A 17143-nucleotide genomic window follows, 5' to 3' on the forward strand; every position below is an offset into this window, starting at 1 on the left:
CACGTCACAGTACGGTTACAGAGATTAATAATGGGGGTAAGGTACTTGTTCAACCATTTTGTTCATACTGCTCATGATACTGGCACATAGCTAACCACAGCATCATGTGTCACTCTATACTCCAGTGATTCTCAATCGTTTTCATTTCAATGACCCCCAGTTTGATGGCTATCAGGTAAAAATAAGATGGTGGCCTGACGGCCCGGGTATCGAAGGAGACTCGAGGCTATCTTCACCCTCCCAATGACCTATTGTGGGCGTTAGCAGAGATGGAGTACTCGTAGAGAGCCTGGGGAACTGGGAATTGGCTTAATTATCAATTGGGATATAAAGGGGAGATTTATTTTCCTCTTTTGTCTGGGAGGGACGTGGTGTGCTCAGCAGCATAGTCCTTTTATCATTTGCCCGCCCCTGAGAATTCTGTCATTGAATTTTTTCAATAAAAATATTTTGAAAAGAAAGATATGCATTGAGGCCACACACAATAAAATCCTCAGTGCTTATTTAATGTCTAAATGGAACCCTTTGTACTCTCTCAGAGTTACAGGCCCGTAAGTGTCCATTTTGACCCTGCCGGACCCGACAATGAGAAACAGTGCTCTATTCTTTCCTATCATTCTTCATCATGCTATTACTCATCATACTTTATGAGGTAATTAGTCTAACAGGAGGATTAATGATTAAGGGAAAATATGAGCGTACTGTAAATTATGGTGCCGGCTATAATGAGCCATATGTGGTAATGTAATCTTGTGTAAGACAGTGGTGTTACAGGGATTAAATATGACATAATTACACTCTAGAGATAAGAGGTGGGTAGGAGATATGACCATCTGGAACCATTTCTAATGAGGAGAATAACATTGGAGAGTTGATAGAGCATCACAAAATCACCATCACAAAGTCTCTCTCTTAGAGAGAGTTACCGTTAGGCTAAGAGAGAGTGCTTGACTGCAGCATTAAAGGGGTACTAGTATGTAAACTGCAGTGCTTAATATAACGGTGTAAATACGAAAACCTTGCAGTTCTTTAAAGCTGCAAACAGTTTTCATGCAAAACTGCAAACAGTTTTCATCTGCGTCAAGAAAGCTTGACGCAGATTGACCCATCTCAGATTCCAGTGGAACCAAACTTGGAAACTTCCACTATAAAGGTGAAACCCCTGTTCAGTACTTACGTATACTATACATTAATAGTCTTACAGTCTTGTGTGAATGGGACAGACACGAGCCGTTTAATAATAATGTTTCCGGTGTTGAGTCTACTTCATGGTCCGCATTGTCCGTGTCGATCCTCACCTCGTCATACAGTAGTATCTCACCTCGTCATCATCACCCTGCGTTTTGTTTTTGAAAGCAGCATTATTGACTAACACACAAGTGGTGCCTATTCTTTCATTGCTCTCTAAACCACTTTGGGACAAATCTCAGAATGAAAATGAAAACAGGGACTCTCTTTTGTTAAAAGTGAAGTTGATTTGTACAACGTAAAGGCAGGTTTACCACAAAGTGCCACAAAAAACACAAACACACGCACGCACGCACGCACGCACGCACGCACGCACGCACGCACACCATACTATGCACACACACACACACACACACACACACACACACACACACACACACACACACACACACACACACACACGTGAGTGGATTGTGCATCAACCACATAATCACAACATCCCCGGGTCAATTTAGGCTGGATGGAGACTTGTGTTGTTCCCCACCCTGTCCTCAGGTCCTGTCTTTATACTATATGCTAAATCTAAATAAAGCAACAAAAAATCAAACAGATTAGCTATAATCTCTAAGGGATTAAAAATGGATTGATTGATTGATTGTGATGAACCAGATATGAGCCAGGTGCAGATTCTACCGAGTTCAGAGCTGAGGGCCTTTTCAACCTGCAGTTTGTTCCTGTCCGAGACCAGCAGTGCTGAGTCATCTGCGAACAGGAACTATAGCACTGGATGGGATTTTTAAAAACTTTAAAATATGGCCAGTGTTTGTCAGTTGCATTGTGCACTTCAAGTCTGAATAGAGAGTTCGAGCAGCCTAACTGCATGTACGCTGTACAGTAATCACATATGAAGGATAATATGATTATGTATGAGTGCGTGAATGCACATGCTGGGTTCTATTGTCTCCTTCGAGGGTTGCAGCTGTGGGTCTGTTAAACAGAAGGGTGCCAGAGACATCATTATGTGTGGATAGATTGGGAAAGGTCCCCTGCTGCTGTGAGACTCCCATTTCCCCCAATGTCCCAACTTTAAGTATGCAAATGCAGACATGTAGCCTACCACACACGCACGCATGCACGCGCACACACACACGCACGCACGCACGCACGCACGCACACACACACACTCCAAGCCAAGTTAGGCTAGAGGTTGCGTGAAGGTTGGTTAATGTGTGAGAAACTGGCTATTGACCAGAAGGCTGCAGATTGGATTAATTTAATTGAGTTTTAAGTTTTATTATTAATTTGCACAAGGAGGGGAACCTTCCCTCTGTAGGCTAGATAAGATAATGTTGCCGTGGCTACGTGTTAGCCATGGAACACACTGTGACTGGACCATCTGATACAGATATGATATATGAGTAGAGATTCAGTTAAGATTCAAGATATACAAAAGAATAAAGAAGTGTAAAAACTATTATATGGGAAACTGAAAGTCTTGGGTTGGCTGACCATCTGTTATGGAGTTATGGAAAGGCTGTAAGGCTGAGCCATTCATCTTAATTAAAGGTAGGGTACACACACGCACGCACGCGCGCACACCTGAATTTCCTGAAACCGTCGGGCCAGTTTGTGATGAACCAGATATCCGTCCTGGCAGGCCAGGCTGGCAGTGGCACCCTGTCTTGCACATTTTGGTGCTCAGAGTGAGAAAGGCAGAGAGAGAGAGAGAGAGAGAGAGAGAGAGAGAGAGAGAGAGAGAGAGAGAGAGAGAGAGAGAGAGAGAGAGAGAGAGAGAGAGAGAGAGAGAGAGAGAGAGAGAGAGAGAGAGAGAGAGAGACAAGGTGAGAGACGCGAGACATAACAAACGGGGGTTTGATGAAGAAAGACAGTGGTGGGGTTTAGACAGACAGACAGACAGACAGACAGACAGACAGACACTTAAAGAAGACGGCCGGGCTGTAATTTTAAGGTAGTGCCCCGCCCTGTTTTTTTCCTCCTCCTTGTGAACAACAAAAGCTGCGTCACCGTTTAGGAGGAGTCTGCTCTGCTCTTTTGCTTCAATCATAACCGCCGAGTCCATGAGGTAAGGAGAGAGCAGCAAGCATTCCAGTCAGTACAACATAAAGTCCATATTTATCCTCTGAGACCTATGGATTTATGGAGTCGTGCTCCGAAAGTGAGAGCGGAGCCCAGCGAAGTTTGGACGTGAGCGTTTGAAGTGAAAATAATAAGAAACTAGTATATTTTCTTTTCAACGCCGGTGGATGTTGGGGTTGGACTTTTCCTCAAGACGGACTGATCGAGACCAAAAGGAATACGTTTCTTAAACTGTTGAGTGTGCAATCCGTGTCGTGTCGTGGGAGCTAGGGGGAAATCAATTTTAAACTACAAGGTATGTTCTCGGTGTGTATATTTATGTGTCCCTTAATCGCCTACAATGACAGTCTTCTCTGGGAAATAATATGCTTTGGTGCGCTAATTAGATCGCCTAAACTTTTCTCGGAAACAAACAGCTGTTGATCCCATCTGATAAAAGTAGCCTGGCATTTGACGCACCGGTGACGGACCACTGAATAGTAGCTTTGTTTGTCTTTTATATATTTTTTCTAACCCATTTTGGGCAACAAACCTGCCCCCAGTGCCCAGTCCCTCCGCCTGTGTCTCTGCCTTTCACTTGGTGATGTCATGGGCTACCCCAAGATAAGTTTATTGGAATTCATTTGCGTAATAAAACCATAAAGTCATTGCGCAGGTGCGTAAACCTATCATGGCCTTTAAATTGAATCTTAACTGTACCGTAACCAAGAAACGTATAAACGAATTTAGTGTTCGTACACTGTATAGACTTCTGAGTTATGGGCAGTCCCCTTTACAACCTCGAGTGGAGACTATCTAGTCGATCAGAGTTGATCAGCTGTAGGCTAATATGAAGGTCAACTTTTTTTTAAGTTAAAAATATAGACCTAATTTTTTTTTAAATTATTATTATTATTGTATAATTTTCTTTTCATGCCCAAAGCTACATTGAACACATGTTAGGTGTATGAGTGAGTGAGCCTGAACATTTCTCATCAATGGCTCTATAGCTTGGTTAGCAGCAAACAAATCAAAACATTCAAAATTAAGGGGTTCATTCCAAAATAAAATACAATTGCTAAACCACCTTTGGACATGTCTACCTTTGGACATGTCTAGGATTGATCAAAAATAGATAACAACATGAAGTGAAACATGAATTGATGAGACCTAGGGGGTGAGATAAAGTAAAGTATGAGAGGTGAGTTATCAGACTGGTGGAAAATGGGCAGTGAGTCTGCTGTCCTGAGTCCTGACTGAGGGCGGGGGTGAGTTCATTCCACAGCTTGAGATCTAGATGCTTTGATCGATGTCCAGGGTGTCTTAGGAAAGGTAGTGACAGGCGTCCTGTGTTAGCTGATTATTAGATCAAATAGAACGGGATGTCTGACCAGGGTGTCATTGGGATGGGAGGGAATAGGGATAGACGTAGGGTGGCCAGGCCACCCTACGTCTGGCCAGGCCAGATCCCTGATTGCCTAGTACTTATTGAATTGGAAATTAATCTAATTTAGGGTTTTTTTTGTAGTACATTTGAACTAATCTTAAAATAAATGTTAGACCCAGTAATACTAGAGAACAAGAGTGTTGTGCAATGGCCCACTTGGAACGATGCAAGTTGAAATGCATGCCTCTCCCAGTTATTATGTCTGTGTCCCTTATATGCCCATATATGGAGTTATTTGTCAGGCATGCCCAAAATATGGAGTCTATGCAGATGTCAGAACATCATTGTGATGTCAGAACAGGCCAGCTCCATATATGGAGATCTAGGGGTGATCAGGTGTGATCAATTGGCTAATTTGTGCCCTGTCCAGAGCCTGGGCAGGGGCTTTTGTGGTGGTTCTGGACAACGGTGTCTCAACTCCCTGTGGTGGTGTGGAACGCGTGTGTCAAATTTGCAGTTGGTGGGGCAAACTGTTCTTGAGTTACGTGGATTACAGACGTACAGTATGTACACACAGACGTACAGTATGTACACACACACACGACACACGTACACTCGTACACTCGTACAGAGACTTGGTGCATTTATAGATAAGATAGATGTACAGAGAATGTGACGTTCAATTCTGATGCACTGAGATTGTTTAAATAACGTTTTATTAAGAGCTTATGCTAACAAAATGCTAGCTAATGTCACTCATTATCAATTATCAACATTGTGGTAATAATAACACAATGTGTAGCTATGCGTAGTTACTGTGAGCTTTAACTATACAAATATAAACCATTTTATTATATTATAATTTAATGAATACATACTGAATATCCCCTGTCACTGCTGCATCTGTCACATTTATTTGCACTAAAAACCTAGTAAGTCTTATTTGTTGCACTGAGCCTTTTGGGAGAAAGTTTTGTACTGCACTGCATATCGTTGGAATGAATACACTTGATTTGACTGCAGTAAATATTTATCTATCTTCTCTAGATTGAGATACGAGGTAGATACGATGAACTTTTTAAAGAATTCTCTCATTGAAGTTTGCTTGAGACAAAGATAACATTAGAGGGCCTGGGCCATGGCTCAGCGGTCTAGGCACCTTGGCCGGTAGTCCGAGTCTGGCAGTGTGCCGCGGGCTCGACTCCCGATCCCGACGGCCTTTACTGCATGTCACTCCCCCATCTCTCTCCCCCATTTCCTGTCAGCCTACTGTCTGTCCCTCTATAAAATAAAGGCGAAAGCCGCAAAAAAAAAGATAACATTAGAGGACAACATGCTTCAGCCAATGCCAGCAACATCATCTTCAGGCATTTTGGTTTGCTGTGGAGATTTGGGCCAAATGGAGATGAGGGGAGAGGAAAGGAGATAAGAGGAGACAAGGAAAGAAGGAAGGATGATGTACAGATGTAGGAAGAAATGGAGAGAGGCTGGGAGATTGGGGGACAGCACTCAGAGCAGATATGAGAAAAGACATAGGAGAGGAGAGAATTTTGATTTAATTTGTTGAATTATATTAGTAAATAATTCCAATTTTGTCTAATATTTGTATTCTTGTAATTCTCTAAAGACAATTTTGTAGACCAAAGAAGATTTATGGATGTAGTAAAAGAGGACATGAAGTTAGTTGGTGTGAGAGAAGATGAGGCAGATTGTGATAGGGTGAGATGGAGGCAGATTATTTGCTGTAGCGACACCTGAAGGGAACGGCTGAAAGGAAAAGCAGAAGTCTTTGTGTCGGGCGAATGCCCTTAGGTGTCACAATAACAATATGTCATGGCTGTCAATGTCACTGCTTTTATAAAAAAGTTATGGCAAAATATGACAACATTAAAAACATACATATCCCCATTAAAACAAAATTGGCAACGCAATTTTTTTGGGCATGTCATAATAGGCTAACATTTGGTGAAAATAGATGAACATTTGCTGAAAACAGAATATCTACATTAAGCTCCCAAGTGTTACAGAGCGATGTGACAGTTGCCACACATTGTGAGCTTGTAGATTGGCTATTTTTGGCGAAGTGTTTTGGGTGGATGGGCAAGTATAGACCCCTGTGGGACCCCAGTCAACAAAGTATGTTTATTTATTTTTATATACATTAGCCAATTATCTTCATCCCTTTTGTCTCCCAATTTAGTTGCCATACCAATTCATTCCAACCACTGATTGCCATCTGCCATTGCTGTTGTACTCTACTGGCTCACCTGTCAGTGAGGACTGAGGAGTCCCCAACGGCAGGACGTAGTGTCTCCATCCTAATCCCCACCCGTTCAACATTCCCTGCTGACAGGTGCTGCCTCAGACCATAGGGGTATATGCAGTGACAAAGATTTCCCTCCCCCAAACACGGCCAATTGTGGTCCTATAGATGCTCTCAGTATATACTGTAGGTAGGGTAAACTTTAAGTTCATTGAAGTGCAGTATGTATGTGAGCGAGCGGCAGTGAGCCTTACAGCCTAAATACATTTGCTGTACAATTAAACATACATGACAATATATGCTCAATTTACCAAACAGTCAGAATGAATATCTATACAACCTCCTTGTCAAGTCTTGGCATAATATAACCAAATGACTCATGAGATCATGTGCCTCTCTTCTGTATGCTGAGTTTTTAACACTGCTGTGGACCGGTGTCATGACCTACGGCAGAATATAAGGAACAATGTCTCATGACTGTCAGACTGATTGCGTCAGATAAAGTGTGTGTGTGTGTGTGTGTGTGTGTGTGTGTGTGTGTGTGTGTGTGTGTGTGTGTGTGTGTGTGTGTGTGTGTGTGTGTGTGTGTGTGTGTGTGTGTGTGTGTGTGTGTGTGTGTGTGTGTGTGTGTGTGTGTGTGTGTGTGTGTGTGTGTGTGTGTGTGTGTGTGTGTCTTTTAGAATTTACAAGTTAACTGTGGTATCCTGTTTCCTTCCTTGACTGTAGATCTAATGAAAGTGTCATAAGCGACAAAAGAGGGGAATGATTTGATCTGTACGTATTGTGAATATATCCAATTCCAAAAGTAATGGGTCCCGGGACCCAGGGGTGGTCTTTTAGATGGGTCCCAGGGACATTGTATGAGTCCTACTTCAACAACGTTAGAGTACAGTATTGCATCCCAGGACCCCCAGAGGGTGACATGATTGATTGTGTCCTTTCTCAATAGAGCACCGAAGTCTGACGTCAATATAGGTGGAGGGCGCAAATCCACAGGTTCATGGACTTTTTATTTGCATTGTAATCTCCATAGGGGGATTTTAGACCGCCTCATATAAGAACTGTTTGAAGAATAAACATGTCATCCCGGCCGTTACACTCATATGGATATGAAGAATCAACTGACTGAGAGAAAACGCTATTGTTACTGCTACTGAATTAGTTACATTTTCGCTAGAAACAGACATATATCTCATATATCATATATGAGTGACTGACTGTCGCAAAAGATACAGAGACACCTCCCTGACAACGCAGAGACAGCTTGGTTATTTTTGAACCACAATGCTTATACGAAACGATTTTAAGATGACCCCATGTTATTCTCCATAGAGAAATTACTTCCGTGAACCAGGCAGAACCAGGTGATGAGCGAGTGACGTCAGGAGTGGACTTCGGCGCTCTATTCAGTGAGTCCTAAGGATGCAGGCTATTTGCATTATTGTAATATGGCCTCTGATAATATTCACCCCCTTCTCCCACCCTTGCTTGCTATTTATCATGGTGTAGTCATGTGTTCTATGCATTCAGATTGACCACATGCCTGTTAAACAAAGTAAGTAGACTAACCATTCCATACTGTGGCCCAAAAGTAAGCTCTGCCTTCATGACATGTCATCTACACTGCATTTTGTAGTACGTATTTTACAATGTTAATTGTCTAATCATCGCAAAAACAACAACACTATGTGCAGGTTGGGGAAAAGGGTAGGGGGTTATAAAGAGGTGGGGGTGTTATGAAGAGGTGGGGAGCGGTCATTTCCTCTCTGTTTGGCCTGCTGTAATACCTGGCCTCCTCTGTTCTGTTCCGCCTTCGCAGAATGTTCGCACCAGAATAGGGACGCTAGGGTTCGTCACATAATGCATCAAATGTAAAATTATACATTTCTGTCCAAATAAGTTAACCCACCAACCCAATCTTTTCTACAATGTCTCACCCGTCCTGAGTTGTGCTTTTACCTTTACCTAATTTGTGACCGTCGTCCTTTTCAACCCCAAAAAGTATCATCTAATTATGGCAATGTACTGATCATTTCAATTACAATACCTATCCTGTATGTGTTTTTCCATGCCAGGGAAATAATCAGGTTAATTAATTACTTACTCTGTCTAGCACAGTTGAAGAAGCATGATTGTAAACTAGACATGGTAACGCCCCGCCTGGCGCCTGCCTCTGATTAGCCTACCGACACTGCCGGTCTTCACCAGCCTTTCCTCCGAGGTGGATAGCTATGGTGGATAGTCTGGTGACGCGAGGTTACTCCGTGGTGGGAAATAATACAAGTACGGTATAATAAATAATAATACAAGGGACAGAGAATGACAGCTTGGCACGTGTGACAGATGACGCTCCAGAATGTAGCCTTGTAACTTTTATTTTTGTAGAAGAGGCAAACTAATATTGTTTATGCTGTTTGCTTTGCTTGAATAATTGATTGAACATGTATGCCGTAATTTGAATTTGATTTGAAAAATAAATCAACACAAACAATGCAACATGACAGGAACAGTGTGATGTAAAATGTATTGTGGTTAGTCTCTGGTTGTTATTAAGCTATAAGCCCTGACATTGATCCTTAGGCTTAGTTGCAAGAATAGACCTTATTAAAAGTGACTTACTTGAGGTAATGTTACGCTAGCTTGTAGATACTACTGCTGTGTGACTAACACATTTTTCTAAAGTATTGGCATGTATCGTAAAGAAACATTTCTTGGTATGCATGTTCATTTAGCTATTTACTTAAATCGCCCCACGCTTTGGCATGGGGGGGTCAGATCAACATATGGAATGAATTCTGTACTGGCCATATATGGAGCGTGTCTTGAGTACTGAGGTCAGATCAACATGGAATGTCAGAACAGGTCAGCTCCATATATGGAGATCTACGGGTGGCAGCGGGGGCAGTGTCTTGAGTGTACAGGGTTTGATGATGGCCCAGGTAGGGCCAGGCCTTAATTTTCGGGCCGGGAGCTGCCGGGAGCGGCTGCACTAATAACTTTGGGGCAGGCCGGTCTAGAGTTTAAATGGACAGGTAAAATTGGGGCTTAAATTGGGGCTTAAATTGCTAACATTATAATCATGAATTAAGACAAATCTTACAACTCTCGTTCTAAAAAATAGAACAAATTAAATCTATGGTGGCCTGTGTTGAACTATTGCTACTTCCATTTAGTGGATGAGTTAATATTGATGACATCATGTGATGGTACGAGGCATGACCATATGGGGCGTGACCAACTGACTGACGGGACTGACAATTTTATAGTTAACTGTGACCTGTTGTCGCAATAATATAGCTGTAAGTAGCGATAAGACAGAGTCAAGCCATAAAAGCAATAAAGAAATAAAGAAACAAGAAATGGTGACAGTCATATTTGTCAGGTGAAACAAATGCTGTCTCTATTGTGCATCTTTCCTGCTAGCTCATAACATTAGCCGCGTTTCGATGCTGTGTGTGTATATGGGTGTTGGGTGAAATCAGCCCTTCCGTGGTAGGAGACAGGCAATCATGACTAGGTCGTTACTGCGGGATTGGCTGGCAGCATTTCCGGCTGGGTTTCAGAGTATGGGTCAGACTCCCATTGGCTTAGGGGGGGGGTTTCAGAGTATGGGGTCAGACTCCCATTGGCTTAGGCGGGGGTTTCAGAGTATGGGGCATGGGGGCATGGGGTGGGACTCCCATTGATGACTAGGTCGCTCCATTGATGACTAGGTCGCTTACATTTCATGAGCTGTCATTAGTCAGGTTTTTGTCACGCTACTTGGCTGAAGTGGAGCTGCAGCCAACCATACATTAGCTGGGTCCAGACTCCACACAAATGAATGGAAATGTGATTTCAAGGGGGAGTGGTTAACCAGGCTACGGAAATCTTTGACGTCGCTTTTTTGACATTAAGAGTGGATAGAGCAGATCATATAATTAATTCATTGGGAGATCTAAAGGTCAGAGGTCTTTTGACGAATGACTGAGCTTCAGTTCATGACCGATTCTCATGGCCCTCTACCATATTGCCGAATTTCGTGGAAAACGACAGCACAGAACTGCCAAAACTGCGAAAAATGGCGGAACCCGCACGAAAACAATAAAGTTGCGTTCAGTCTTGAATTTAAATATTCGCCTAGGTTCGTCCTGTTTGTGCTGCGCCAGGTCGCGTTGTGCCCGTTCACAGTACTCGTGCAACTTCTCGTCTTTGCATTGACTTTGTATATAATCGCGCCGCTCTAACCATCCTTAAGCCAATCCACACCTTAAGGGGGCTTCGCCCCTTTTGGCTTGACCCCTAATTAGTTTACACCAAAAAGTGTTTAATTTAGAAAATGTATACAAAGATGGTGCAAATTTCCATATAGATGAACGAATAAACAACTACTTGCATCCTTTATTTTGGTAGATATACCTTCCTTCAACACTTGGTGGTCGTGTAGTGACAGTAAATAGTTAAAGAGTTAGCTGCTCAGAAGTCACTACTCTTCCTCTCATCTCGCTGTTTCTTCCTGCCTTCTACCAAGGGAGTTGTAACATGCTTGTTTGGCCCTTTACAATTTATAACACAGACATAACCTACGTAGGCCTACTGTGTGTTTATATACCAGAACCAATTTGGCACTATTTCTTATTTTCTTTTCATGGAATTACATTTATTTTTATTGATTTATTATTGTGAAACGAAGATGAGGAATTAAGAATATTCCTTTTAATTATTGAGAGAGTAAGAAAGGTCAGAGCAGGAGAGAGGCTACACTTTGTTCAGCATCTTGATCCCTACACCATCAAAGCCACAGAACTCTTATTTATTTAATATTGGTGGTTATTTGCAGAAATTCATCATCGTAACCATTCATCATCATTGTGTCAGTAACGTGTGTTTGTTGTTATACGTTCTGTGTGCGTACCAGATGTCCTCACAAGGAGAAGAGGGGTAAAATCCTGGAAATTTAGGCCCTCACCGGTCCTCATTTTCCATAGGTCTGTGTTCGGGTTAGAACTTGATTGGAAATCAAGTTCAGGATTTCACTATTATATGATAGTGTGTGTGTTTAGCTTAAGCAATGGATTTGTGTTTTCGAGTTGTCAACAGCTCACTCACCACACTCCCTTATTTCCTAGTTTTCAGCAGGCTAATCATTTGGTGTTGCTGCGGTTCAGTGTTCGTGGGAGGATGTTGTCTGTCACTCTGTCTTAGCCTGAGGGTCTGTAATATATTCAATTAGAACCCACTTGCATCCTTGCAGTAGCTGCAACTGGTCAGACTTCATGTACACAACATTTTGTACCATAAAGGCTGCAACACTGGCACCATGTTTTTAAGCTAAGCTCCATTATTACTACCACAATTATTACTAGTTACTTTGTAGATTTTGATGATTATTACAAAACCTACATTAACCAATTCAACCCTATATATATACTTTGGCCATTTGAAAATTAGCCGATCTACAAGCTCACAATGCATCGCGATGCAATGCATTGTGATCTTGTAGATCTGCTATTTCCAAAAACTTGAAATGGGACATTCTGTGTAATAAGCCAGAGACAGAAACAGTTCCATTTTGTTTCTGCACTGGTTGAAGTGGATACCTGTAACTTTGAATTTGAGCACTGTGTGAACATGCAACCATACATGGTACTGTTTCTTCATTTTTGAGTAGAAAATATTTATATGAACTTCATCTACAATAGAGAAAAGGCATAATCACTTGATCACAATTATGTGAGCTAATCACAATTATGTTTGCAATAATATCATTATAATTGTTTCCATCAATTAAATAATGTCTTTCACAATTTTTAGATACATAAAACATCAAATTGCAGATCTACAAGCTTTGTCGGCCATTTCTTTGTGTATTTATAGTGCCCTGTGAAATTTGTTACAAAGCCTTGAAGGCAAACATAAATTTAGTTTAGTGCATACAATATGTTCCAGTGTTCAATAATGCCCCAAATCATTCATCACGATTTAGTGACAATCATTAACTGGAAGGTCATGATCGTGACAGCCATAGATGGCTAATTTTCTAACAATGTGCAAACCGTGTCACTTTGATGCCTAATCCTCTGATATCAATGTTCTCTCCTCCAGTATGATACGGTACTACTGTATGTGCTCAAATGGGGAATAATTCTGACTGTATGTTAGTTACACAAGCAAGCATTATTCATTCAGAATGACACCTGACTGACACACAGATTTTGACATGAGTCATTTACCAGATTTAGACTTGTTTTTTGTGTTACTGGGAACACGCCCAGCATCACCTAATGAGTGGTGAAATAAATCACTGGCTAGCTACTGTCTTCTACGATAACAAGCTGCCTATATCTCTCACTATCTGTCCCTCCCATATCCTCTCTACTCTTTACCGCACTCTCTCTCACATGCACAGAAGGCTGATGAAAGGTCTTAAGTTAGTACAATATGTCCCTTTGGCTAGAGCTGACATTAGCTACGTAAGTTACCAGAGGTCTTCGATAATTAATAATTCCATTCCAGGACATCAATCTTATCTGTGTGCAGGGGTGTTTGTCACAGTGTCTTGTACAGTGATATCGGCTATTTACTTGCCCAGACAGCCAGCCATTTGTCATTAACATTCAGCTCACCCTATTATTCAAATTATATCAGACCTGATAGTGAGTGCAATGAATCATAGGAGACACTTCACTTCCTATCATTACAAGCAACCAACAGTAATAATAGTCTTACACGTTAACCGCGCATACATACATACAACATAGCAACATAGAACATATATGTTCTTTATCTATTTTTCAATTCAAAGGAGCTTTATTGGCATGAGAAAACAAACGTTTACATTGCCAAAGCAAGTGTCAAATACAATACAACAAAAACAGTTGAAAATGGGGAAAGTATATACAGTTGGAGGAGGGGGTACAGCCTTTTGTAAACGGAGCTATGTCACATTGCATCGTTATATATACATGTTATGTGTTTGAAACAAATAGCAGCAATTCCTTGCAGTCACTTTGGGACAAATGGCAGCATTATTTTCTCAGGACTTTAAATGGTATACAGGAAAAACTTAGATTTAAGATCTGTTTAAAGGTAGCAGCTCTGTTTACATGTGCAAGGTCCAGCGGCCTACTTGGTACAGATAGTAGTCCTTAGGGTGGTTGTATTCCATTGGCTATCCTTCTTTTGTCACAGAAGTTCACAAATCTTGCTGCTGTGTTTGCACATTTGTTGTATTTCTCCCAATAGGTATGGGAGTTTTTGAGTGGTGCAACCACTCCCTTACGGACTTATGTGTGTGGGTGGGTGCCTGCCTGCCTGCCTGGCTGGCTGGCTGGCTGGCTGGGTATGAGCATGAAAACAGCATGGTTGTTTTTCACCACCTGTGCGCAACCTAACACACACACAAACACACACGCACATATTAACTGTATATATGATGATTTCGGGTGTGCCAGTACAGTAGAGGGACCGGCACACGGTAACTCATTTCTCAACCGTTTCGGACACGGGGCGGCACGCCGGAACCGGCCCGCCCCCCTGGGCGCGTTCCTGGGGGTCTGGAACCCACCCCCCACACGGAGTTGCACCACTCACTTCACACGGGTGTGATTTTTGTCAATAGTTTCGAACTCACGTTGTGTGTGAGTAATCTGTGGGAAGTATGTGTCTCTGATGTCTTGGTATAGTGGGCAGGTGGTTAGAAAGTGTAGCTCTGTGTCCATACATGTTGTGTGCAGTGGGTGCATAGTCTGTTTTCCCTTGGAAGCGGGGTCTGTCTGTGGCGGCCTTCTTCTATTGCAAGGCTGTGTTCACTGAGTCTGTACCTTTCCTGTCTTTCTCGCCCCCCTAGTGGCGAAAAATAAAACTTCTGGGAACTCGGATTAATGCTTTCCTAAGTTTTGGGTCTTTTACCGTGTTCAGGTATTCAGCCAATGTATATTTTGCTTTGGTTTTGGGTAGTCTCTTTCCAGTATGCCAGGTAGCTTTCTTTTTGTTTTCTTATAATCTGGTTGAGTCCAATGGGTTTTCCGTCTGCTGGTTGTGCTTGCGTTTGTGTATATAGTCCCTGGACCAGCTGACTAAGGGGGCATCCCTGTTGGTTTTCTCCGTGATTGAGGGCTATGTTATGGAGTGTGTCTGGGTTGCTTTCTTTTGGGTGGTCATGAAATTTAAGATGACGGCGGACGATGCATTACTCGTTTTAAACTTATACAGTACATGAATATATGTATCTGAAAACATTTGAGGTAAAAAATCAAGTTTGTCAACACAACAAACATGAGGAGGCATTGTTGCGGAATGTTTATTGACACTAGGATGCCTGCATGCCTTACTATATAGATTATAGTGATTGTAAAGTTGAAATGCTGTTTTCATGATTTGTGGCATTTTGTTCGAAACGGACCAATCCTGCAAGCTTTGGAAGGCAATCTTAGCCAATCGGGATGGAATATGGGAAATGAAATGAGACGGATCCATTTTCATCACATGCCTATAGAGATAGTGTATATACCGATTATGTGTACAAGTAACGTAATTAAATGTGTTTAGCGAAAATCGGCCTCATGGTGGCGCTATAACAGGCCGTTCTGAAGAATTTGGGGCAGATGTTAGTCGTTGGCATCCAGGGAGTGTGTGTGTGCAGAGTTTGGCCGATGGGCCTAGCGGTGCCAGAGATTAGCTGTACACAGACACACGGACAGTACGGACGGACGGAGTGCAAAACATACTCTCTCTGCAACTATGATAACTGTGATGATATGAGGTTTCTGTGAGAAGACGAAGCGTGTGTGTGACAGCAGCCCTCCCCTAGCCCATGTCAATACTGGTGCCCTGCCCACTTTAGATATTTGGAGTGCAGACAACAACTTGGACCGTGCCTCCCCTCCTCTCACGCCATGGGTTATTTGTGGCAATAGCTCTCTCTTCACATCATGTGTCTATTACTCCCACACGGCTTTCCCACTGTTTACAGAGCCTTATTTCTTGCCAGACCTGAGTTAAATTTCATGATATACAGTATATAGCCTGTGTGTGTATACAGTGTGTGTGTGTATGTATATATATATATATATATATATATATATATATATATATATATATATATATATATATATAAACTGTGGAATGCACTCCCCGTTGCAGTCAGAACTGCGGCATCACTCCCAATCTTCCGCCGTAGTCTGAAGACCCACCTTTTCAGACTCCATCATGGCCCATAGCACTTATCCTACCCCCTTAGATAGCACTTTTTAGACTTAGATAGCATTTGAAACAGACTTATAGCATGTCATGTAGACAGCACAATAATTGCATTGTATATATGTGTATGTTATAGTATATTCTTTGTATATTCAGTATATTCTTTGCACTGCTTGAAATGCAGTTTTTCTGGCACAATCAAGATTTCCCACCACACGGTAAACCCCACCCATGTATACAGTGTAGTCAAACATCAAACAAACAAATAATTAGGCCTATTATTGGTAAATATCATTACACCCAGTGTGGATAGATATTGTACCGGTACCCCCCATTAATGTGTTGAAATTGAAGGTAAATATTAAATAATATTGCCGCTGGATGACTGCAATATTTTGACACACCAGGATTCAACAATGCCTCACTTTAGTGATCGGTTGGTCTGAGTCATGTCTGTCTGTAAATTGATGTCTCTCCTCACCTGTGTGGAGGACTCAGACCATGCATGGTATTCCTGCTGTTTGTCTCCCTATCTGCTGTTGCCGCCACACATTTTGACAGACATTCAGAGACACCTAGACACAGAGTGTGTGTGTGTGTGTGTGTGTGTGTGTGTGTGCGTGTGCGTGCGCGCGCGCGCGCGCACAGACAGTATATATAGATTACACTGACAGAAACATATGCACTGCAGCACTCTCTGACATTTATATTTAGAATGACAGACATGCAGTGTAAACGCGCGCGTGCACACACAGCAATTATAGAACACACCCACAGCAATTATAGAACACACACACCCACACAGCAATTTTAGAACGCACACACATGGCATATTCTTAGGATGCATTGCACACACATCAGTTTATAGTAACATGCACAAAGACGCACACATACTGTAGCTGAGCTGTGTGCGTGTTTGTGTGTACAATACATTATGTGTGTCTGTGTACACACACACACATTTGCAGTGTATGCATGTGTTAGTTTCCCACGCTCTCCTCCAGTGACTTGCGTATCATGTAAATCTCTGGTTGGACCAATGAGAGTCT

At 42.1% G+C, this 17143-nt stretch overlaps 1 protein-coding gene across 2 annotated transcripts in view; it reads left to right on the plus strand.

Annotated features, from left to right (window-relative positions):
* The first annotated feature begins 3106 nt into the window (after window positions 1–3106).
* The window catches only part of b3gnt2b (UDP-GlcNAc:betaGal beta-1,3-N-acetylglucosaminyltransferase 2b), a 39253-nt gene continuing 25216 nt past the window's right edge, over window positions 3107–17143 (plus strand). Inside the window, exons 1-2 of one of the 2 annotated variants that reach the window (XM_079512436.1) lie at window positions 3107–3580; window positions 8247–8323. The gene's annotated coding sequence lies outside the window, so the exon portion shown is untranslated. The remainder of the gene's footprint in view (window positions 3581–8246; window positions 8324–17143) is intronic. The other variant, XM_079512437.1, reaches the window with a different exon arrangement.

This window comes from Electrona antarctica (genome assembly GCF_951216825.1).
Source record: "Electrona antarctica genome assembly, chromosome: 10".
NCBI classification, from domain to species: domain Eukaryota; kingdom Metazoa; phylum Chordata; class Actinopteri; order Myctophiformes; family Myctophidae; genus Electrona; species Electrona antarctica.